Here is a 24,434-nt window from a genome sequence, read left to right as displayed (position 1 = left end):
CTGACTGTCACCCCCAACCATTCTAAACACATGCTCATTTGAGAGATTGGTTCAGCACTTACCCAGTGACCAGCACTGGTCCAGGATTTATCAGTCTGTCTACTGGTTAGAGTAGACGAAAAGGATGCTCGTCGATGCATGTCTAACTTGGATGTGCAATACTATGTTTATATCAACCTGTCACAACTATTGAAATTTCAATGCTTTGCCTCTACAGAAGCAACTGGTTTAAAGGCCGCAAAATGCATGTTAGGCACAATTTTGATATCCAATGTGTTCACATATGGACTTTTTATGATATTTGTTAAATACATTGACCTATTTTAAGCGGACGATTAAAAGTTACATTTTACAAATCGCACTGTATTGGATCTGCCACAGACCTGCTAAACCCTCAATTTATGTATAAATTACTTGCTGTTTATACTACCCCATAGTAGGCAGACCGGTGAGGAGACCTTTAATGGCCTCAATTGCAAAAATCGTCAGTACACCATTAGTCAAAAGCACATCAAATTTATTGTGCCAGTTTCCACAAGATGGACCAACATTTGTTTCGGGGCCACGCAGGGTCCCCCTTTATCAAGGCATGTGGTTGATAAAGGGGGACCCTGCGTGGCCCCGAAACAATTGTTGGTCCATCTTGTGGAAACTGGCACAATAAATTTGATGTGCTTTTGACTAATGGTGTGCTGACGATTTTTGCAATTTTGGACTTTGATTGTGACACTGCCCATGTCACCTCGTCAAGCACCCATAAACAAGTGGATGGTGTGCCGACTTCTTTTTGCGACTTTAATGGCCTCAGGTATGCCATATGCAGCCACAGCATCATGTCACTTGAAAGGACATGTTCTATGACTGAATAAAGTGATTTTGCTGTTTAAAAGCAAACTTGAATTGACAATACCGTAAACTTACCGTATACAAGACAATGAATTGAATGTTTAGTAATAATAGTATATAGAACTTCCCTAGAGAGTCTCACATCCTTATTTTTGAAATTCAAAATATGATGGAAAACAAGTTCTAGGTAGGACTGGTGCTATATTTGTCCATGTTCACCTCATCATGTCAGCTCAGGTAGGCTTTAAAGTGTAATTCCAGTAACAGAAGTGAAACTGTACCATTCCCTACGAGACTAGTGTAAAATGAGTGTCTTAATTAGTATTAGAAATTGTTTTCATTGCATCTTTAACACATAGTTCCAAGCCAACACTGCTTTACCCCAATTCCTGTGAGAATCCTTTCTGAATTGTCATTGGAGAAAAAAATCCAGTTAAATTCACGTCTGCGTATTCTTATTCCATTTGAGCATTTTAAGTCCGCGGAGCCTGTTTAAAAAATTACCTGCTACAAAAGGGCAAACTGAAAAAAGTAAACAATTTCTGGAGCACCGGTAAGGAGTGGTGTCTCAAATGAAGCCTTTGCTGAGATGGGAGAGGAGGCCACAGAAGACAGGAGGCTTCATGAAATAGATGATTTTGGATGATCAAAACATAGATTTGAAATCTGTACCATTTCTATGATGTATTCTACTTAATGTATGCAGAGAGGAGGAAGGCAGAAGTGGAAAACACATGGTAAGTTGTACATATACTGTACTTCAGCAAAAACAATTGGGGGATACAGAAACAAAACAGGTGATGTTGGTGTGGAGCAGCTGAAGCTGAGGGCAGAAAATCTGGCCTACCCAGCACCAGGGTGAGTACAGCAGATGTGGGAAAGGGCTTCCAACCAGGGAAAAAAAAATATTTATTCCGAGGAGAATAAGGCTTAAACCCTCAAGGTTTAATATACGGTACATATTACTTTTAGAAGACATACCGGAATGTATTTTGTATAGCTAAACTTATTTTCACTTTCACAGTTTAAACACCTGTCTGTAGGCAAAACAATGTACATAATAATCTCCACCTCAATGGTTAACCTTTGCTGTGTGCAAAAAAACACGTAGCACTTACACAGCAGAACAACAACAACCTTAAACACCTACATAAAGATAAAACTTTATGAAAAAAACAAACAAAAAAAAAACAACAACAAACTTAGATCACCTCACACTAAGCTTTCCTTTCGACTAGTTACGAGTAAAGGCCTATGGTGAAAAATCAAACATATGAAGGCCAAATTATATTTCTAAAGCTGTTTTTTGTTCAGCAGTGCCAAAAGTTACATCATGTGATACAAACCGCTGACCAATCACAAGTAAAGAATCTCCTCCACCCTGCTGTCAGTAAGAGGGAAGGTCAGGCTTAACGCAACAGGTAACAGTTCACAGTATGAGCTGGAATTCTAATGATTTTTTTTTTCAGAACACACATTGCTTTCTCCAAAAGTCCAAAATTAGCAGACTGTTTTTAAAATGATCAGAAAGCGCTGCCTTTTGCTTAATACAACGTCCCAAGTTTGCAGGTGGTGCAATACCAGTTCAAAGCTGTGATGACAATGCTGTACTTTTGGGTAGCAAAGGCATATTAATATTCATCTAAACAGATTCAAGAACACTAATTTATTTTTCTAAATGTACATCTCTGCTCAGAGGTGCAATTATACCGGCTGCATTTTTGTGCAGAACGCACCTGTGCATAGCTAGTTTATTTTTAGTTCAGGTTTGCCAGGGGCATTTGCTGGTTACAAGTCTTTATGAAGCGTGCATACGCAGAACACTCATGGCTACAGGAGTGCTATCTAGGAGGCGTGTGGCTGGGACATCACATTTGCTATAGAACGCAAACCAGACGGGTCAGAGACTTTAATTAGAATGGCAATGGCACAATGCAGGGGATCCGGAGGACAAAGGGGCCTCAAATACTACGGGTAGCTGGAGGAAGCCCCAGGTAAGTAAAACTCAACTTTTCCCCCAATTCAAGTGTGCGTTTAAAGCAGATCTGAACGCAGAACTTCCTCTTTGCTCTAAAAGATACACAACAGCATAATAACCTTTAAAGAAAAACATTTCTTTGCTGCAGCTGATTCAAATCCTGCAATAAATCTGCGCTGTTTCTACTTCCTGTTTTCATGGAAGCAGACATATTGTTAACATCCGGTGATTTTAAATGAGCTCATCTACCATCTCTGCCATGGCAGTCATGTGACATGGGGAGAGATCAAATTGCAGCTTGTGATTAGACACAAATGAGTGGGAATTACATAGGGCTAAACTCTCTAAATTCCTACAGGGTGCATTTCTATTTTTCTGTGCAAGAGTTCAGGTCCACTTAACTGTGCTACCAGGCAACATCATGAAGAGATGCTAAGTAAAGAAAGTGTGTAAAGAACTTTTTTGGGGGGATTCAACTGCTCTTTGATTAGAGGTAAAGTAAGTGAGAGCATTTATATCTTATCTGCAGACTTGAAGAGGTTTTTTCAGTTCAATAAGGAAATACAGGAAGCAAAACACAAAATCTAAAGTATCAACCAGAAGTGACCTCCTTGCTCAAAGCCTTCTCTTTTTAAATCTTTAGTTTCAAAAATAATATCTCCTGCAGACAAGCAGCAGATTATATGAAGGGTGTTGCTACGGTCTCAAAACATGAAAGCAGACAGTGGGCTTGATTCACTTAGCACGCTGTGAAAAGTGGTTTGTGCAAAATTTCGTGTGATAACGGTTTTCGCTCGCAAAAAAAATGCGTTCCCGCCTTAACGGAATTTGTCACACGTTAACGTTCGCGCAATAAATTCGCTTTATTGCATGATAAATTTGCATTAACACACAAACGTGAATTTTTGCACGAAAAGTTTTTTCATGCAAAAACGCGCTAAAACGCGCAAAAAGCCGTGCTAACAGTTAGCACCATTTTGTGAATCAAGCCCATTCTCTCCTCTAACCCTTTTGTGGAGTTGAAGAAATGGGAAGGAAGAGGATAGTCAGCCTAGTTGGACTGGCCCAACTAAGGAAGAGATGGTCAACAGGATGCTAATAATTCTGATTTGTGTGCAAATTGAATACACCTGTATCAAGCTTGGAACTCCTTGGAATGACCAATCAAAATTGGCATTGGCATCTAACAAACCATCTCTACAGAGCCCTCTTGCAGTAATAAGAAAACGCAGCCATTGTGGGGGTTTAACTGCTCCTCTCCCAAGACGTGAACCTGATACGTGGCCAAAGCAAGTATGCTTGTTAAAACAGATTATCTTTCATATCTTCTGTAAAATATAATAAAATGTATATGATAATACCGTATATTCCAGCGTATAAGACGACTGGGCGTATAAGACGACCCCCCAACTTTTCCAGTTAAAATATAGAGTTTGGGATATACTCGCCGTATAAGACTACCCCTCTTCCAACGCACACCAAATTAAAATACAAATTTAAAAAATCATGTACTGGTGCTGTGTATGAACAGATACTGGTGCTGTACTGTATGGGTTTCCCAGTATATAACAGTATATAGTCAATTGACTTGTTGCATTGGTCAACTCTCCTTAAGTAGACTGGTCAGCTCTCCTTGTCTACCGGTTTATCAGAGCGGTATGGAAGAATAGATTGCGCTCCCTCAGCAGGGAGATCTGAGAGGCGGTAACAGGATAGGGCGTATCACCCCGCATCAATGACACCTGGCGTATAAGACGACCCCCAACTTTTCAGAAGATTTTCAAGGGTTAAAAACTAGTCTTATACGCAGAATTATACAGTACATTTAAAAAAAAGTAAAAGTGCCCTTTTGAGGTCTTCTGGTACGTGGAGTCCTCACTTTGATGTAATATTATTTGCACTGCTGTGGCTGTTCCACTGCCTGATAAAGTACAAAGTTAATGCCAACTGTGATACTAATGTGGTCTTTCAACCCTCATTCACCTGTCAAAAATCTACTGATGTTTCCTATGACAGTTTCAATCAAACTGTTCAAAACTGAGACAAAGCTACTAACTGGTTGGAGAGGTGAGAAGGAATACATTTCAAAATGATTAATGCTGCCCCCAAAATAAAAATAAATACATTTGGCCCATGTGCAGCTACCTTGAAATGGAACTGAACCTACAAATGATGCGAAAGGGGGCATTAGAACAGTGTTATGGAGAACCCAACAACACCCCCCCCCCCCCCCCATCCCCCTTCCTCAGCATTCTCTATGTCTGCTTGAATCCTCCTTCATGTTCATGCAACAACATGGGGAACAAAGGGGAAGAAGGAGGAATTAAATAAAGTGGGTGGGGCACAGTTATGAGGGAGGAGCTTTCTATGTGATGGGATGTGGGTGAGGCCAAGCAGACAACCATGATCAAGGACTTCTATGGCAGCATGTAGGTGGAGGAAGAATGGTAAGAAGAGATTTATGGTAAACCGAATATGCATTTTTGTATGTAAACAGTGGCTCATTCCACATCAATGGCCATTTATGAATGCATGTCAAACTCCACTTTCACAGGCATGTGATTGCAGCCATAATGGTTTCCTTTTAAACAATACCAGTTGCCTGGCTGTCCTGCTGATCTCTTTGGATGCACAAGTGTCTGAATCACACACCTGAAAGAAACATATACTGTATATTCCTGCGTATAAGACTACTTTTTAACCCTTCAAAATCTTCTGAAAAGTTGGGGGTCGTCTTATACGCCGGGTGATACACCCTATCCTGTTACCGCCTCTCAGATCTCCCTGCTAAGGGAGCACAATCTTTTCTTCCATACCGCTCTGACAAACAGGTAGACAAGGAGAGCTGACCAGTCTACTTAACGAGAGTTGACCAATGCAACAAGTCAATTGACTATATACTGTTATATACTGGGTAAGACATACAGTACAGCACCAGTATCTGTTCATACACAGCACCAGTACATGATTTTTTCATTTGGTGTGCATTGGAAGAGGGGTAGTCTTATACGGCGAGTATATCCCAAACTCTATATTTTAACTGGAGAAGTTGGGGGGTCGTCTTATACGCCCAGTCGTCTTATACGCCGGAATATACGGCTCATCTGGTCAGACTTGGCTCAAAGCACGTGTTCTGTATGCTTGTTCGGGGTCCATGGATAACAGTATTGCAGATGAACAGTGGGACAGCTAGGCAATTTGCGCTATTTAAAAGAAATAAATATGTCAGCCTCTATAGCCCTCTCACTGCAAGTGTGCTTTAAGAATTTACGTTCTTCTCTTTGTAACAAACCATTTCTGCAGTAAGATGGTAATTTGTGGCCAATCTGTACTCCAAAAAGAGCAAAAGGAAGTCCAAAAAGTTTGCTTTAATTATGGATTCAAATAAAGGAAAACTGAACATCCTGTCACTTTTAGAATATCATAGCTGTCTGTAAATACTTAACTTCAGACTAGCATGCATAGTGCTCATGGACATTTTTTTAAATGAAACTGGGAGCTTCCTGTTAAATTAAATAAGGATCTTCCCTTTAAAAAATACAGTAATGTGGCAGTGGCAATTCCTGCATAGTTCACAGGGCTGAAATTGTAGTAATTTGTAATGTAACTAATAAACTGTGTATGGAGCTTGTCTCACAGTTTATCCAGCAGGCTAGTGGAAAAGATACTCTGAAATCCTGTGAAAAGACTGTACATGTTTAATAAACACTGGATGGTTGTATAAACACCCTGAAAAATAAAATCCAAAAGTAGCCTAACAGGTTTTACCATACAGAAGTGCATCCTGCAGAAGGCTGACACACAGAATGACTCCGCATTAGATGCTGGGACTCAGCCAACAGTTCCATGCTCTATTCCAGAGGCCCTGCGAGACCCAGCAAAAGGAAATTTGCATTTAAATAGTGCATCGAGTAACATGCGGCTTTCAGTCTACTTGAGTAGATGTCCAATAACAATTATGAAACGATATCAGCTTTTATACTTCCATTTTATAAGTAGCATTTCTATTTTGCGGAACTGCTGCTTGGATCAGATCACTGTAATACACACAATCCCTGAACAACATGAGCTATACTATATAACAAACTGCAAATAATACATGAAGTGGTATCTCTGGGCACAGCCATAAGGAAGCATTGCTTTCCATGTGGCCAGACTAAAATCCAAGCAGTCTATCATTACTAAATACAGTGTTTATTATATCCTGGAACTTTGGGTCCTCACACTGTATGAATGTCCGCTTTCCTTGTGGGCGACACCATTCTTCTCTGTCGAAAAGACTGTGTCAGAGAGATGCACACCTAACTTTACTGATTGTCTAAAGCCCCATCTACACGATACGATTCTTTGTACGATTCAATTACGATTCTATTTACGATCCGATTAAATCCGACATGTCCGATCATGATTCGATTCGATTCAATTCGATTTGCCATTGTTTTGCAAAGGCAAATCGAATTGAATCGAATCGAATCATGATCGGACATGTCGGATTTAATCGGATCGTAAATAGAATCGTAATTGAATCGTACAAAGAATCGTATCGTGTAGATGGGGCTTTAGGGCCCTTTTCCACTGACCACATTTCTAACCCAAAAATAGATTGCATGTTATTTGTCTGGGCTATATGAAATTCACTTTTTCACCCGAGGTTTCTACTTGGGGATATTTTCACACATTCTCAATTAAATGCATTCTGAACCACCAACAATCAAGAAAATACTCAAAATAATTTCCATAGTACTTTTCCACTTATTTTTGGTGCTTTTTTTAAAAATTGGAAAATGCTGAAAAAAGAGAATATGAAAAATTATCTCCTAGGAGAAAACTCAGGAGAAAAGGTTAATTGAATATGGGCCCATGTGACTTTTATCCAATCACAGTGCATGTTGCAATCTCTCGCATTTGTGTTTGGATTTAAATAAAAAGTAGCACAAGAAAAATCACATACAAAAAGATTGTTAAGCAAGTTTTGTGCATTTTTCCTGTTTCATTTTTGTTTTGTTTTTTTTAGACGAAATCGTTGGAAAAACATACATGCAATCACAATGGGAATCCAAACATTCACATAAAAATTGCTCCAAAATGCATAAGAAACTGCTTGGTGTCAATGGCAATAAATTTCAGATTTTGGAGCTACAAAATGAGAATTTAAATGCATTTTTTATTTGAGATGTATGGGGCTTGCCCTTTGGAGTGAAGGATGGAGGCAGGGATAGGCAAATCTTGGGAAACGTCCTTTGGCAAAATACAGGTAACATGAAAAGTGCCAGCCAATTTTCTGCAGTTTTGGGGGTTTGAACAAACAATTAAACATGACACTTTTGTGTTAGCGGGGGTTTTCATACTACATACTTATACAAAAACTGCACCAACTTTGTATTAAATGTTCTGGATGATGAACAAGAAATGGCCTGTGTGCAGTAAAAGGTCTTCCTCCACAACCACACCATTATCTCCTGCTAAGTTGGGAAAAGTTACAGGCATTTATTATCCTCAAATTCCATTTCCAACAGTTGTTTGCTTGGGAAGGTAACTATAATATATAATAATAATAATAATAATGCTGAGTAATGGAAATAGTCGCTTTATGGGTTTATTCAGGCTACGCACTGTCGTTTTATAGCTAGACACTCATTTCATATAAAACAGCTACAAACCTTCTGCAACAAGCTGGGATGACTGGTTATGTGTGGCTAAAATAGACTCAAAGGTAACCTGCCGCGATACACGTACAGGAGTATCCGCGATACACACACAGGAGTATCCGCGATACACACACAGGAGTATCCGCGATACACACACAGGAGTATCCGCGATACACACACAGGAGTATCCGCGATACACACACAGGAGTATCCGCGATACACACACAGGAGTATCCGCGATACACACACAGGAGTATCCGCGATACACACACAGGAGTATCCGCGATACACACACAGGAGTATCCGCGATACACACACAGGAGTATCCGCGATACACACACAGGAGTATCCGCGATACACACACAGGAGTATCCGCGATACACACACAGGAGTATCCGCGATACACACACAGGAGTATCCGCGATACACACACAGGAGTATCCGCGATACACACACAGGAGTATCCGCGATACACACACAGGAGTTTCCACAATACACACACAGGAGTATCCGCGATACACATACAAGAGTATCCGTGATACACATACAAGAGTATCCGCGATACACATACAAGAGTATCCGCGATACACACACAAAAGAGTATCCGCGATACACATACAGGATTGGTGATCTCTTTATAACAAGGGTCCATAAAACAAGTACTGTCAATGTGGAAAAGCACTATTTTGGTTTTCTAAATTATATAATAGAAAGGGAGGTCCAAAGACCGCATAGCTTAATTTACCAATGACTGGTGCAACGCTTCTGTTGCCAACTTGCCATCATAGATTTTCCTACAGATTTCTGCAGGAATGTAATTAAAAACAAACAGTGTGCAGTGTATGGCTAGTATAGGGGGCTATCTATAAAGCAGCAGAGAACTAATGTTCCATGCCTTCCATGAGAATCTAGACACTACAGGGTCCCTGTTACTCAGCAATAACATCCTCCACATTCATTTCACTTCAGGTTTCTTCTAGCCACCACAATAATTCCCCTCTATCAAAGACCTACATCCCTCAATGAGTGACTTAGTCAATCAACAGGCATAAGTGTGGTCATGTGGTGGTGTTGGGGAGGGGGACACCATTCTACTCCATTTGGGTGCTCTCTAAGGCCTAGTTCACAATACCAAATGCAACTGCTAAGCACTTAGCGAATGTGATTTTGCAAAGCGATTTTCACATTTTTGCACATTTCTTTAAGAAAAACCGCACTAAAAATGTTACAGGCAGCAGGTTTTTGATTTTGGCAAATCATCAAACTGAGCGCAATCGCTCATAGTGTTGTTTGGAATGACATAACAGAAAGCAGAGTGAATTGCTCCCACTTCTCTGTATGCTGCAGCAGAGTCTAGCATTTAAACAGTCGGCCGGGAGTATCGTATATAGCGGATGCGCCGTAGTGGAGACGGGACGCCGGAACCACAGTGGAGGTGACACCGCAAGGCTTTCTAAGCCTGACATGCCTTTTAACTATATACTGATGTGAGTGCTATATAGCGCAGGGCACTGGCAATTGTTTTTATGGATTTACACTATGTGTGTTTTATTGTGATTTTTTAAGTGGAAAAGCGGATTAAAGCCATTGGAAAATTTACAAGTGCCTGAGTGGTAACATTGAATTATGCGCAAGACCCACCTGGAAACTGAGGTTGTTAACATCTGGTGAGCCTGTATTTTAAAAGAGTCGCATGATTGGTCGCACAAGAATTGTAACACGAGTGACACACGATTTGCACTGGGTGTTTGTGTGAAAATTGTTTAAATTAACAGTAATGCACTATGTTGAGCGTTTTAACCCTGCAGGTTGTATTATGAAGGAAGAGGAGCGCTGTCACTGCATACATATCTTATAAAGACAATTTGGTGGATTTTTTGATAGCGAATACTCTGGATGCGGATGATAGAGGACGTTTTAAAAGGTTTTTGTGGTTGTCATTTAACGGTGGGCGCAGTCTGTATCACTATAATCATAAATATTAAATGAAAGTAAACAAGCCGTTGTTAAACGCAAGTTAAGCTTATCAAAAAGTAATTTAAGAAAAGTGCCAAGTTTGTTTTTATTATGCTGCATTAAAGAGAAACTCTGGAAGAAATGAGTTTCTGTATAATGGTTTATACTTGGAGGTTCTAGGGTAGTGGCGCCATTGGCAGAGACCCTGATGTATCCACCTGATGGTATGCCAGTTCTAAAAATCCTGCGGTGAGTGCCAGCTGCAAGATTAACTCCTGCCCTATATGGTCACCGTGACCTCAGGCTAAAGACATGGATTTAATAAGACTCTATGGGCATGAACTGGGAAATGGGCATTTTTAGGAGTTTTACAGAATAGAAAGTTAAGTCATGGTGAATCAGAAATCAGAAACAGGCCTGGGACCCACTAGCAGCGCTTTTCTAAGTGCTTGTGATTTGAAAAGCTCTTGTTAATGCTATGTGTGTGATGCCACTTGAGGAATGTGATTTTTTTTTTTAAATCCCCCATAGCAGTACATTAGCAAGAGTTTTTCATATCCTACTGTGGGCCATAAGCCACAGTAGGGACTTTGTAAGGGAGTGTTTCACCATAACTGAACTGAGTACACTGTAAGACTCCTATGTCTTCAAGTCCTGCCCATAAAGCCATACTGATCCATTATTTGCCCTGATGAAGGCCAGTTTCTGCTTGAAACAGCTGCCTGCAAATTATATTAGGATGGCTCTGTGACATTAATAGGCTATAACCACACTAGACACCAGCAGTTTTGGCTGCATGCTTGAAGTTTCATGGACATAAAGGAATGATTTCTATATTCACTCACTGAGGCATCATGGGAGATCTCACTTGCATTAAGCTGAATGATTGTAAATACCATCTGTTTATATTTAATATAGCTTTTCTTTAGTAGAAAGGAGTTTATGTTTCTTTTAGCCCCTGACACAATCGTTTAGTGCTTCTGGTTACTCGGCCACATGGAGTCTGTCAGACAACACAGCCAGTTGGATAAAAAAAAAAAACTTCACATTTGAATTTTCACTCAACACAAGCTGTTGTTTATGGGTTGTGTTAGCAAATGTTTTCTTCATCACAGACCAGTCTAGTATTTTAATGCTGCCCACACTTCAGGCTAAAATTATTCCAAGCCGCCAACCTGAACTATACCGTATAAAGTTTAATACTCTGGAGTACAGGTGTCAAACTTAAAGGGGAACTGAAGAGAGAGGTATATGGAGGCTGTCATGTTTATTTCCTTTTAATCAATACCAGTTGCCTGGCAGCCCTGCTGGTCTATTTCTCTGCAGTAGTATCTGATTAAAACCAGAAACAAGCATGCAGCTAGTCTTGTCAGATCAGACTTATAAGTCTGAACCACTGAAACACCTGATCTGCTGCATGCTTGTTCAGGGGCTATGGCTAATAGTATTAGAGGCAGAGGATCAGCAGGGCTGCCAGGCAACTGGTATTGTCTAAAAGGAAATAAACATGACAGCCTCCATATACCTCTCTCTTCAGTTCCCCTTTAAGGCCTGTGTTCTAAATGTGTCCCTCCTTTGCCATCCTCAAGAGCTTCAAATGTCCATCACTGTAAGCAGTAACTGATTGGCAACACACTGCCGCCCCATCCAGAGGAGCACACCAGCGATTGAAGTGTTAACTTAAAGACAGAAGAGTTAACTTTAGGTTTGCCTGAGGTAAAAGGTTTCCGAAATACTACATGCCTCATCACCATGGTGTTAACTATAGAAACATTATTAAAGATGAGCTTAGTGAATTGAGGTCATTGTCAATTTGAGCCGAGGTGCAGCAATAACCCATGGGGCACCCCCCCAATAAAATTAGTATGGGGTCCCTTCCTGGGATCCAAACTCCCAACCCTCCTGGTGGCTGACAAAACACAAACAACCCCCCCTCCAGACACACACACACACACACACACACACACACACACACACACACACATATACACATAGTGTGGCAGATCAGTGTAATATTTACCTACTCCAAGTGTCTCGTGTTCTTCCCCGTAGTCCAGGCAGCACCAATAGTTCACCAATAACAGGGGTGTAGCAATAGGGGTTGCAAAGGTTGCAACTGCATCGGGGCCCTCCCTCAACTGCAGTATTAGCTCTCTATTGGCCCTGTGCTGGTAATAATCACTTTTATACAGTAGATACTTTGAATAGTGGTAATCATTAACAAACGGTTCCCCATCCCCTTCTTGCAGCTCTGACACTGTAGTTGCCATTGGCAGGTTTTGGTGCGCTGTATCAATTGTTATGTATAGCGTGCTTGGAGGGCCCCATTGTAAAACTTGCATCGGGGCACACAGCTCCTTAGTTACGCTACTGCCAATATACTATGTAGTGCTCAATTACCACTTATCCTGTAGCGATCTTTACTGTGATCCGATTTGACCCAAGTGAGTACTGCAAGCTGGGCTATGTAACCACAAACATTTTAAGAGAACCTGATCCAGGTTTGCTGCACCACAGATTGTCCAACCTTTGTAAATGAAGTCCTTTCAAAAACTGCAATAATGGCTATTGGAAGAATAAATTACACACAATCGGATTTAATTTTTTTACAATAATCTACCAACTGTACAGTGTTTCAAAAGCGCTCCCATCGCTTGTAGAAGTCAGTATAAATATCACTTGACAGTTTTCATCCAGCAACTACAGTCAGCCCATCTAGAGAGGATAAACACAAACCCCATGTGAAGAGTTTTGATTTCTTGCTGCTTGCTGCCATCTCCTAGCATGTAACCTGTCTCAATCCTCCTCTGCCGACTTCCAGCAGTCTGTAACCAATAGGATTTACAGATACTCAGCACAGAAGGCTGGCAAATCTAACTGATCACAAACAGACAGGAACTGAGATTAGGAGCTTGTTCACACCATGTGCAGAGCTGTCCAAGACAGTACATTACACTGCGATCTGCAAGGACATTAAACATAGATGGGCTATTCTGATGTTACCAACAAGACACCACGTTTTGCTGTGTGATGCATTACGGCAAAGCTGTACCCATTTCTGCATGTAGCACAGTGCTGTTGCACCATTGTAATTATAAGTGGTAAACAATGCTATGAAATAGCAACATGCGATGGTCGTATATAATGGTATAAGGTACAGCCACTTGTTTTATGCTGGGAACAAACCCTAAGTACACAATAGATCTCCAAAGAAAAATTGGATTAAACAAATCTGCTACGGCTGAGTGCAAATTACAAACAATGTAAACCTCTGAACATTTAATGCAAATATGAAATGTAAGCACCCAAAGCTTATAGCAGACTGTTGTAATGACATATTTTTAAGTTTAAACCTTGCTATATACGGGTCAATAGTAACTGGTTCTGAAAATGGTCAATAATTCCTCTACAGGGAGTGATCGTTACCACCAACCACACCCCCAAACTTACCACAGCTCAATCTTTATATATATATATACACCACAAACAATGGAAACAAAATTGCAAGAATCATATTATGAATAATTTGCAATGCTTACTGAAATATGGGACTTTTTTTTTAATAAATCTTACTTTAAAATGCCTTATGTAGCACCAATACATTATATCATTTTTTAAAACAATAGTTTAAAGCCTGGAACCCACTAGACCTTTTTTTGAATGTTTAGGGAGCGCTTTCAATCACTAGCAATTCCTCTAAACGCTCTGCCAATGTAAATGGATGGAGCAGATTCCACCACAGCGATTGCAATTAAGCAAATCGCAATCGCAGGACATGCAGCATTTTGGAAGCGTTTCAATTGTAATGAATTGCATAGGAGCAGGGAAATTGCCCCCAAAATCGCTTGCAATACACTATCACAAGTCTCTAGCGATTGCAATAGCGTTTCGCGCTTTCTAGTGGGTTCCAGGCCTAAACTTTAGATGACGGGCTGAGGAGACCATGCACAGCAGGGTTAAAAAATGTTGTGAATTCTTCTTGTGTGCACAGTACTGACACGACCGGCAAGATGGCAGTTGCTAAGCACTCAAACTAACTGTGAAACATACTGTGGTAGAATAATTGTTTATTCAAGCTCAGACAAAGCACATTTGCTTGAAGTGAGTTTTTAATACAAAGTGTGATTATACTCCCAAAACTAAAATTTCAGGTACATAAAAGAACACGTGAAAGCATTCCCAAGCAATCACTGTGTGTAAAAACTTTTACTTTCACTATAAAGAGCAGTAGAAGTTCTCTTAATATGACTATGCACAGGGAGTGGGTGCTACACACACACTGCTTGGGTCTAGCTGGGCATCATGTACTGAACAATGGAGAGAGGAGGGACAATGGGGCAGTGCATGATAAAGCGGCATCCTGTAGGTCGGGATAGGGATAGAACAATGCACTTGCCCATTGCTTGTTCGCCAGTGTTTCTTTAATCGTCACCTACACACATGCTAGATTCTCAGCCAAGATGGTGCCAAACAGAGGCTTCAGCTGCATTTCCTATACCATGCACAAGGCTCAAAGCACAGCTAACGACTTCAAATATCACACTCGGCTTAAATTGCCTGCAGTAGACTTCTGTAAGCAATAATTCTGTTACACTTGCAAAAAAGCTTGTAAATTGTAACTCACAAGGCAGATCAAATATAAACGTAGAAAAAGAGGGCAAACGGGCTGGTTTTTCAGGTTATTCCGCATGCTGCAAGTCCTCGTAATAAACAGTCACAGTTTATAAGAGAAGTTACTGGTGTCTCTGCTTCCAGCAAATTAACATTACCCAATAAATCCTGCACTCTCCATAATTACAGCATAAGCAAGCATGCTGCATCCTGACCGAGCAGCACCACACAGACTCGCCTATGGATCCCCAGAGACGCATGGCCGAGTGACCTTTGTGGCGGTCTACTGAAAAAAAAAAAAAAAAAATTATATATATATATATATATATATATATATATATATATATATATATATATATATATATATATATATATATATATATATATATATATATATATATATATATATACATATACACACACACACTGTATCTATCTTCCATGCAATCATATCCATTCTGATAAGAGTATATATTTTAGTTGAAAATGTAAAGAATATGTACTAATTCCACACAACACCACACTCCTCTGATCAATAAATATAGTGATAATCCATTACCCATTTTGTTTCTCCGAAGAGATTAAAGGACAACTGTAGTGAGAAGTATATGTACCCTGCCATATTTACTTCCTTTTAATCAATACCAGTTGCCTGGCTATCAAGCTGATCATCTGCCTCTAATAAATTAAGCCATAGACCCTGAACAAGCTTGTTTCTGGTGTTATTCAGACAGTACTGAAGCCAAATAGATCAGCAGGCCTGCCAGGCAACTGGTTTTGTTTAAAAGGAAATAAATATGGCAGCCTCTGTATACCTCTCACTACAGTGGTAATAGTGTAGTCTGCTGTGCCCCATGCTGTGGCTGCTGCCAGCTTTCCTTACCTCCCCCTCTTCCCTGCACACCTTCCACCACTGGGTTTCTAAGCATTAATGCATCTCCAGACATAAACGAAAGCCTTAATTTCAGATATCCAGCACCAAGAGAATATAGGCCCGTACACATCGGCACAACAATTGTGCAAACTATCATTTATCATTACAGGTGGCTTTTTTTCCCATGAAAACATGATGCTCTGCCAAGTAGAAAGGGGGATCATTATCCAAGAGGAATCCAAAGGACATTCTAGTGGAAGACAGAAGAAAAAACACAAAGAAACCAGGAGCCCCCTATGGTGTAGTAGGATCAATTCTTGAAGTAAATTAGAATAGCGAGAAGGTACTCACAAGTGTGGGTTGCAAAAACAGAAACTACAGTGTAAAAACAGGGGAGGAAATCCAGTCCCCACTCAAGTTCTCTATGTTCTTCAAAAGAATGAGTCGCACTCCAATGAAGACAATTGTTCCGACTCAAAAGAATGAAAACGAGATCCACCCCTCCCCCACACACACAGAAATGGGGGGCTATGTGCAGGGGCAATAGGGGGTGCAGAGGTTGCGACCGCATCGGGGCTCTTGGGCCAGAGGGGCCCCCTTTCAACCACAGTATTAGCTCTATATTGGTCTTGTGCTCATAATAATTACTTCTATAGAGCCTTTGAATAGTGGTAATCATTAACAAACTGCTCCCCATCCTCTACTTGCACCTCTGACACTGTAGTTGCCATTGGCAGGTTTTGTTGTGCCGTATCAATTGTTAAGTATAGAGTGTTTGGGGGGCCCCAAATTTAAAACTTGCATCAGGGCCCACAGCTCCTTAGTTACGACACTGGCTATGTGAGCAACAATAGAGGAAGAAGGTGCCCCAAAGTTCAATTTAACCATGGGTATAATAAATAAAGGATAAAATAACAGGCTTACTACTAAAAGAAGGGGCAAGGCCAATAATCGAAAATAATCACTGACTAATAAACCTTATTTTTGATTATTGGCTTACCCCTTCTTTTAGAGGTAAAACTGTTATTTTATCCTTTATTATACCCATGGTTAAATTTTCCTTTGCTAAGTGATGAGAAGTGCATTCTGCTGTATGGAGAGAGAATTGCGGATCTGCTAGTGGTTTTGGTGTGCACTGGGCCTTACAGCTAAATCCAAAGGCCATTATTCCATACTCATCATCCTTCTTGATCTCGCATCAGCATTTGATACTGTTGACCACACCTTAATCCTATAGATACTTCCATCTGTAGGTTTAAAGGGCCTCGCTGTCTCCTGGTTATCTTGCTAACTCTTTGGAAGGTCTTTTACAGTCTCTTACTCGGATCAGATATCTTTTCCATATCCTTTGTCTGTGGGGTGCCTCAAGGCTCTGACCTTTTTTTCCCCCCATCTACATGCACGGTCTTGGCAACTTATTTTGGGTTTCAATACCACTTATATGCAGATGATACACAACTGTACCGCTCTAATCTGCACTGAACTCAGCTGCTCATCTCATTCATCTTTCTTCACGCTCTTCCTCTGCTGCTCCTCTGTGTCAAGCTCTTCACTGGCTGCCAAATAACCAGAGGATCCCTTTTAAACCCTTAATCCTAACCTACAAAGCTCTCTACAATCTCTCTCCCCCCTGTACATCTACTCTCTAGTTTCTAGATACCAACCCAACAGCAATTTGAGATCTGCACGTGATCTTATTTTGTCCTCCTCTAGAATTACCTCTTCGTACTGATGTAGACAACATTTCTCACATGCTTCACCCTTCCTCTGGAATCCCCTTCCACAATATATCTCTCACTCTCCAACCTTTGATATATTTAGGTGCTTCCTCGAAACTCACTTTTTCCAAGTTGTACTCCTGACTAAATAACCTAAAAACACATTTCCTTTAGGTATAAATATTGAATACTACTCCACCTCTTGTTCCCCCTCTCCTTACTCCTTTAGATTTTAAGCTTGCAAGGGCAGAGCTCTCTCACCCTTTTGTTTCTTTGAATTTTATTTATTATTATTTTAATACATCATGTTACTTTTGTTATTGTAATGACCAACTCTGTATTTTGTATGTTGGTGTAAACTATTGTCTGAATTATCACCGTAAGTACCCCATGTTTGTTTCTTACTTTGCACAACACCACAGAACAGGTTAGCACTTTATAAATCAATAATAATAGTCAATACCTAATGAATTAGGGTAGAATAAGGCCCGGTTCACATTAACGTTCGCTATCCGGATTTTCCGGTTCTGATCCGGACCGCATACTGTACAAATGGAACGTACGTTCCGCATAGCAATGTAAAGTCTATGCGGACGTTCACACGCTTCCGTTCCGTACCGGAGCCGGATCGGATCCGGACTCCGGACTCTTTTCCAACATGCGCTATTTTTTGGGTCCAGGTCTCCGGCCCACGCACCCGGACCGGAGCCGGACCTGAGCCTGACAGCACCATCCAGAACACAGAAACCAATGGGAAACGGAAGGCACAGAACACACTGCCTACAGAAACCTGACGTTCTACCCCACTTCCTATGCGTATCCAAGCGGCCATTTCGGATGGGGACACATGGGCCCAGCATATGTGGAGTGGAGCAGCAGTGACAGACGTGCTGGAGCTGTTTGGCAGAATGTCAGAGGTGAGGCCTACAGCGGAGGAACCTGATTCTACAGGTGCACCAGGTGCACCGTCTGCTGACCCCAACATTTTTTTCTTAAATTTCGCTATTTTTTGCCCACGGATCCGGATGGCACCCTGATGCATGCCTGATGCAAACGGATCGGATCCGGATCGGAACCGTACGGTTCTGATCAGGATCAGGTCAGGATCCGATCAGGATCCGGTCCGTTTACTTGCCAAAACGCAAGTGTGAATGGGGCCTAAGGGGTTGATTATTTAGCCCACATGCATCTTGTTTCCACACAGTATTATTTCATGCCAGGTAAGGAGAAGTACTGTATATTCCTGCGTATAAGACTACTTTTTAACACTTGAAAATCTTCTGAAAAGTCAGGGGTCGTCTTATACGCCGGGTGTCAGTGATGCCGGGTAATACGCCCTATCCTGTTACCGCCTCTCAGATCTCGCTGCTGAGGACTGTAGTGAAGCGGCGCAGGCGCATATATGCGAGATCTAAGAGGCAGAGAAGGAGGTAAATAGGATACAAGGGTGGGCCAGACAGGTGAAAGAGGTGTGTTTTATGGGCACAGCGCGATCTATTCTTCCATACCGCTCTGATAAACCAGTAGACAAGGAGAGCTGACCAATCCACTTATGGAGAGGGAGAATTGACCAATCCAACCAGTCAATTGACTTTATACTGTTATATACTGGGTACCACATACAGTACAGCACCAGAATATGTTTTTTTTTTATTTTAATGTGGTGTGCGTTGGAAGAGGGGTAGTATATGGCGAGTATATCCCAAATTTTATATTTTAACTGTAAAAGTTGGGGGTCGTCATATATGCCCAGTCGTCTTATACGCCCAGTCGTCTTATACGCCGGAATATACGGTATTAACATCCCCCCCCCCCCAAGAAAAAAGTAAAAGGGCTCGTTCCCACTATCGCGAATCTGCATGCGTCCAACGCATGCAGATCTGCACATGTAATGCAAGTGGATGGGCCTGTTTCCACTGTAGCGTTGTTGAGGTGCGTTTTTTTCAGCGGTAAAAAAACGCACAAAAGAGCCAACGATTTCGCCTGCGTCGGGAATCTGTGCGAATCGCCGCTAATGTATTTAATAGTAAAAACGCATGCGTTTGTTACATGCGTTTTTACCCGCGATTTCGCGTGCGATTTCGCACCTTTTTCAATTTTATTTTGCCCTGGCAGTGTCATGGTTAATTTCGCATGGCACCCTGCCATGCGAAATCGCATGCGAAATCGCGGGTAAAAACGCATGCGGAAACGCATCCGCATGCGTTTTTACAAGCGTCGGAATGCGGCCGAAATCGCGTCGCAACAGGGGGAACGAGCCCAAGAGCTGCTGGTTGGAGGTGCAGAATAAATGACTTGGAGAGCTCATAAAATGTTATGATTATTATTTATATAGCGCCGACATATTACGCAGCGCTGTTCAGTGTATATATATATCTTGTCACTAACTGTCCCTCAAAGGAGCTCACAATCTAATCCCTACCATTGCCATATGTCTATATTATGTAGTGTAAGACCAGTCATCCTCAAAAAGGAGTCATCCTCTAGCGTGTTTTGCAGCCAGAGGCAAACCGCACCCGCACAGTCTATTTCAATTGTATGCAGAATAAACGGTTATTAAAAGTGATCTGTAATCAGTGATTTGCTGACCCAGGGCCAAGTCACTCTTTGTTATCTGCTTACTGCACAAAAAGCATAGCCAACAAAGTGCCTTTTTAATTTATAAAGTTGCAATGTCAACAGGAAATTATCAATTAAAAACTGCTTTCCTTCTGGAAACCTCCTTGTGTTGTGCTGAGAAAAAGAAGTCTGTTAGGTTAAAGGAAAACTGTAAAAAGAGTACTGAGGAGGGAGCCATCTTCATTCATAACTGCTTGGCTCTTATGACCATCTGGCATGCAATCAGAGAAATCTGAATCTGCTCAATTGTTTTGGGCCAGTGATTGATTAAATACGAGGTGGTGGATCAATACAACAGACATATTCATCACACCACAGGGTTCCTAAAAGTATATATTCATATATAATATGCAGAAACCAATCAATACCCTACCTGAGTTGCTATTTAGGTAGGAAGAGTGGCTACAATAGATCACTAAACATGCACCAAATGGCTGGCTTGTGTGCCACTCATCATTCCGCCTCCCTTCTATATAGCACAGAACATGATGCTAGAGTATAGCCAAACAGCATACCTGTACAGTTCTCATTCCCAGAAATGTCACCTTAATGATCAACCAGCAAATATACAGGTTTGTTTGTACAAGTTGTTGGGATCTTATCCAGCTTGCCTTTTGGGTGATCGTGACTCAGTACTGATGAGCAAAAGTTCTCCAAACATGGAATTCTCCACCGATCCACAGAATAAATAAAACTAAGCCAATCAAATAATAATAATAAAAAAAATATCCAGCTGCCAGCTAAATTATCAGTAACCACTGGTTTTGATAGGCTCAGTTCCCTTCCTTTATGTATAATTGGAAATGTTTGTTAGAAAACTTTTTTTTCTCATGATTGATGACCTTTCACTAGTGATGGTCAGGTCTAGGAGAACTCATGGAGAAGCATGTGATCAGTTTGGTCAGGTGAGCGGTATGCATGTCAAGATGTGATCACTGCAAATCAGATGCTTCTCCATGAGTTCTCTTAGACATGAACATCACTACCCTTTACCCACTGTATTAGGCTACTGGCTTCTGTTGCATGGAGCACTGTTGACTTTCCCACCAGCAGTTGGTGAGGACTTCCTCAAGGTATGAAATCTAAGTTTTTACCCACTCTCTATAAAGAATAATAGACTGTGGCCTTAGTGGCAACAAATCATTTTCTGCTGGTGACTATGGATGGTCAATGACATGCAAATAATTTTAAGTTGATGCAGGATTATGTACATTTTTCAATGCAAATGTATGCAGCTTGAAAATGGACTAATCTAATTTCACCTCAGCAGGATTTTATTGGTTCATGTTCAAGCTGCATAAATTTGCTTACAAACATTGCATAATGCCGCATCAACTCAAAATTATTTGCATCTCATTGACCATCCCTAATGGTAACCACCAGGTTGTGGCCTGAAGTCACCCCACTGGTGGCAGGGAAAACAGGTGACACCAAGATATGGATAACTTTGTGAAGATGCAGTCCAAGTACAGGTCAAGTCTGGCTAGGAGGAAGGCAGGCGTATTCAGAGTCACAAGCCAAAGTCGGTGCAAGCGGAGAACTTTCTTCGGCAAAAATCATAAGTCCACGTCAGGGCAGGAAGCAAACAGACAGGTCAAAGTCACAGGCCAAGGTCAAATCAGAGGAGCAAATAAAGAATAGTCAGACAAGAGAGTTAAGGGCAGAAGTAACAGTCAGGCACAGAAGGGCAGGCCAAACAGGCAACACATGCATAAGCTCACAAAACAATCAGCACTAAGTGACTAGGGGCTACTTATGTTTCAGCGCAACATTTTTCTGCACCACACATGCACGTGCAGAGCTGGAATTACACCCACAATTTAAAAAAAATAAAATAAAATGGTGTCAAACTGCAGAATTCTAGTGTGTGAGGGTATAGCATAAACACAGGTACACTTTAAAGGAGTCAAGTAAATATCATGCATGGAAACCTTGGTGAGTCACATTACAAGATCAGATGACAAACAACATTAAATATAAATGAGTGATGAAGTGTACAACTCCTATGTACGGTATATTGCTTGAAAGCGCTGGAAATCTGAACATGCACAACAGTATACACAGCAGAGTCAGGATGGAATCTAATCAAACAACAGAAGCAAAAAGCCTGCTGTGCTATGTGAGAAAGTAACAAAATCCTTATGTTAAAGGACAACTTAAGTGAGAGGAATATGGAGGCTGCCATAGTTACATAGTTACATAGTTATTTTGGTTGAAAAAAGACATACGTCCATCGAGTTCAACCAGTACAAAGTACAACTCCAGCCCGTCCCCCACATACCCCTGTTGATCCAGAGGAAGGCGAAAAAACCCCCACCAGGCATGGTCCAATTAGCCCCAAATGGGAAAAATTCCTTCCTGACTCCAGATGGCAATCAGATAAAATCCCTGGATCAACATCATTAGGCATAACCTAGTAATTGTAGCCATGGATGTCTTTCAACGCAAGGAAAGCATCTAAGCCCCCTTTAAATGCAGGTATAGAGTTTGCCATAACGACTTCCTGTGGCAATGCATTCCACATCTTAACCACTCTTACTGTAAAGAACCCTTTCCTAAATAAATGACTAAAACGTTTTTCCTCCATGCGCAGCTCATGTCCTCTAGTCCTTTGAGAAGGCCTAGGGACAAAAAGCTCATCCGCCAAGCTATTATATTGCCCTCTAATGTATTTATACATGTTAATTAGATCTCCTCTAAGGCGTCTTTTCTCTAGACTAAATAAACCCAGTTTATCTAACCTTTCTTGGTAAGCGAGACCTTCCATCCCACGTATCAATTTTGTAGCTCGTCTCTGCACCTGCTCTAAAACTGCAATATCTTTTTTGTAATGTGGTGCCCAGAACTGAATTCCATATTCCAGATGTGGCCTTACTAGAGAGTTAAACAGGGGCAATATTATGCTAGCATCTCGAGTTTTTATTTCCCTTTTAATGCATCCCAAAATTTTGTTCGCTTTAGCTGCAGCGGCTTGGCATTGAGTACGATTATTTAACTTGTTGTCGATGAGTACTCCTAAGTCCTTCTCCAAGTTTGATGTTCCCAACTGTATCCCATTTATTTTGTATGGTGCTAGACCATTGGTACGACCAAAATGCATGACTTTACATTTTTCAACATTGAATTTCATCTGCCATGTATGTGCCCATATAGCCATCCTATCCAGATCCTGTTGCAATATGACACTATCTTCCTGAGAGTTGATGATTCTGCACAATTTTGTATCATCTGCAAAAATAGCAACATTGCTCACTACTGCATCTACTAGGTCATTAATAAATAAATTGAAGAGCACTGGACCCAGTACAGACCCCTGTGGGACCCCACTGCTAACAGTCTCCCATTTTGAGTACGATCCATTGACCACAACTCTTTGTTTTCTGTCCATTAGCCAGTTCCCTATCCATGCACACAAACTCTTCCCCAGTCCTTGCATCCTCAACTTTTGCACCAGACTTCTGTGGGGAACAGTGTCGAAGGCCTTTGCAAAGTCCAAGTATATCACATCTACAGCATTCCCAATATCCATATTAGCATTCACTACCTCATAAAAGCTGAGCATGTTAGTCAAACAGGACCTGTCTTTAGTAAACCCATGTTGATGCTGAGAAATAAGATTATTTTCTACTATGAAGTCATGTATAGTATCTCTTAGTAACCCCTCAAATAGTTTGCATACAACTGATGTTAAGCTTACAGGTCTATAATTTCCTGGATCAGATTTTTTGCCCTTCTTAAATAATGGGAAAACGTGGGCTGTACGCCAATCCACTGGGACTCTGCTAGTTGCAAGAGAGTCACAAAAGATAAGATAAAGGGGCTTAGCTATAACTGAACTTAATTCTCTTAGGACCCGAGGATGCATGCCATCCGGGCCAGGTGCCTTGTCTATTTTTAATTTATTTAGTCTTGCCTTTACTTCTTCCTGCGTTAAGTATTTAATATTACAGTTAGAAGATTGAGACTCTTCTGCCTCTGTAATTTGCAACAGTGCTGTTTCCTTTGTGAAGACAGAAGCAAGGAAAGCATTTAATAACTCTGCCTTACCTTGGTCATCCACCATTGAGTTCCCACCCTCATCCTTTAGGATTCCTATACAGTCAACCTTTCTTTTTTTAGAGTTGATGTACTTGTAAAACTTTTTTGGGTTAGATTTGATATCCCTAGCGATTTGATTTTCAGCT

The 24,434-nt window shown here is 41.0% G+C and overlaps 1 protein-coding gene across 3 annotated transcripts in view; it reads right to left on the bottom strand.

Annotated features, from left to right (window-relative positions):
• SEMA4G (semaphorin 4G) overlaps positions 1-24,434 on the bottom strand; it is a 316,367-nt gene that overhangs the window by 266,353 nt on the left and 25,580 nt on the right. Inside the window, exon 1 of one of the 3 annotated variants that reach the window (XM_068255252.1) lies at positions 13,165-13,213. The exons of the other annotated variants lie outside the window; for them this stretch is intronic. The gene's annotated coding sequence lies outside the window, so the exon portion shown is untranslated. Of the gene's footprint in view, positions 1-13,164; positions 13,214-24,434 lie in introns of those variants that run through there. 3 annotated transcript variants of the gene reach the window in all.

This window comes from Hyperolius riggenbachi, chromosome 10 (assembly GCF_040937935.1).
Source record: "Hyperolius riggenbachi isolate aHypRig1 chromosome 10, aHypRig1.pri, whole genome shotgun sequence".
Classification (NCBI taxonomy): domain Eukaryota; kingdom Metazoa; phylum Chordata; class Amphibia; order Anura; family Hyperoliidae; genus Hyperolius; species Hyperolius riggenbachi.
The sequence above is the reverse complement of the archived record's forward strand: the minus strand, read 5'-3'. Positions and strand labels throughout refer to the sequence as shown.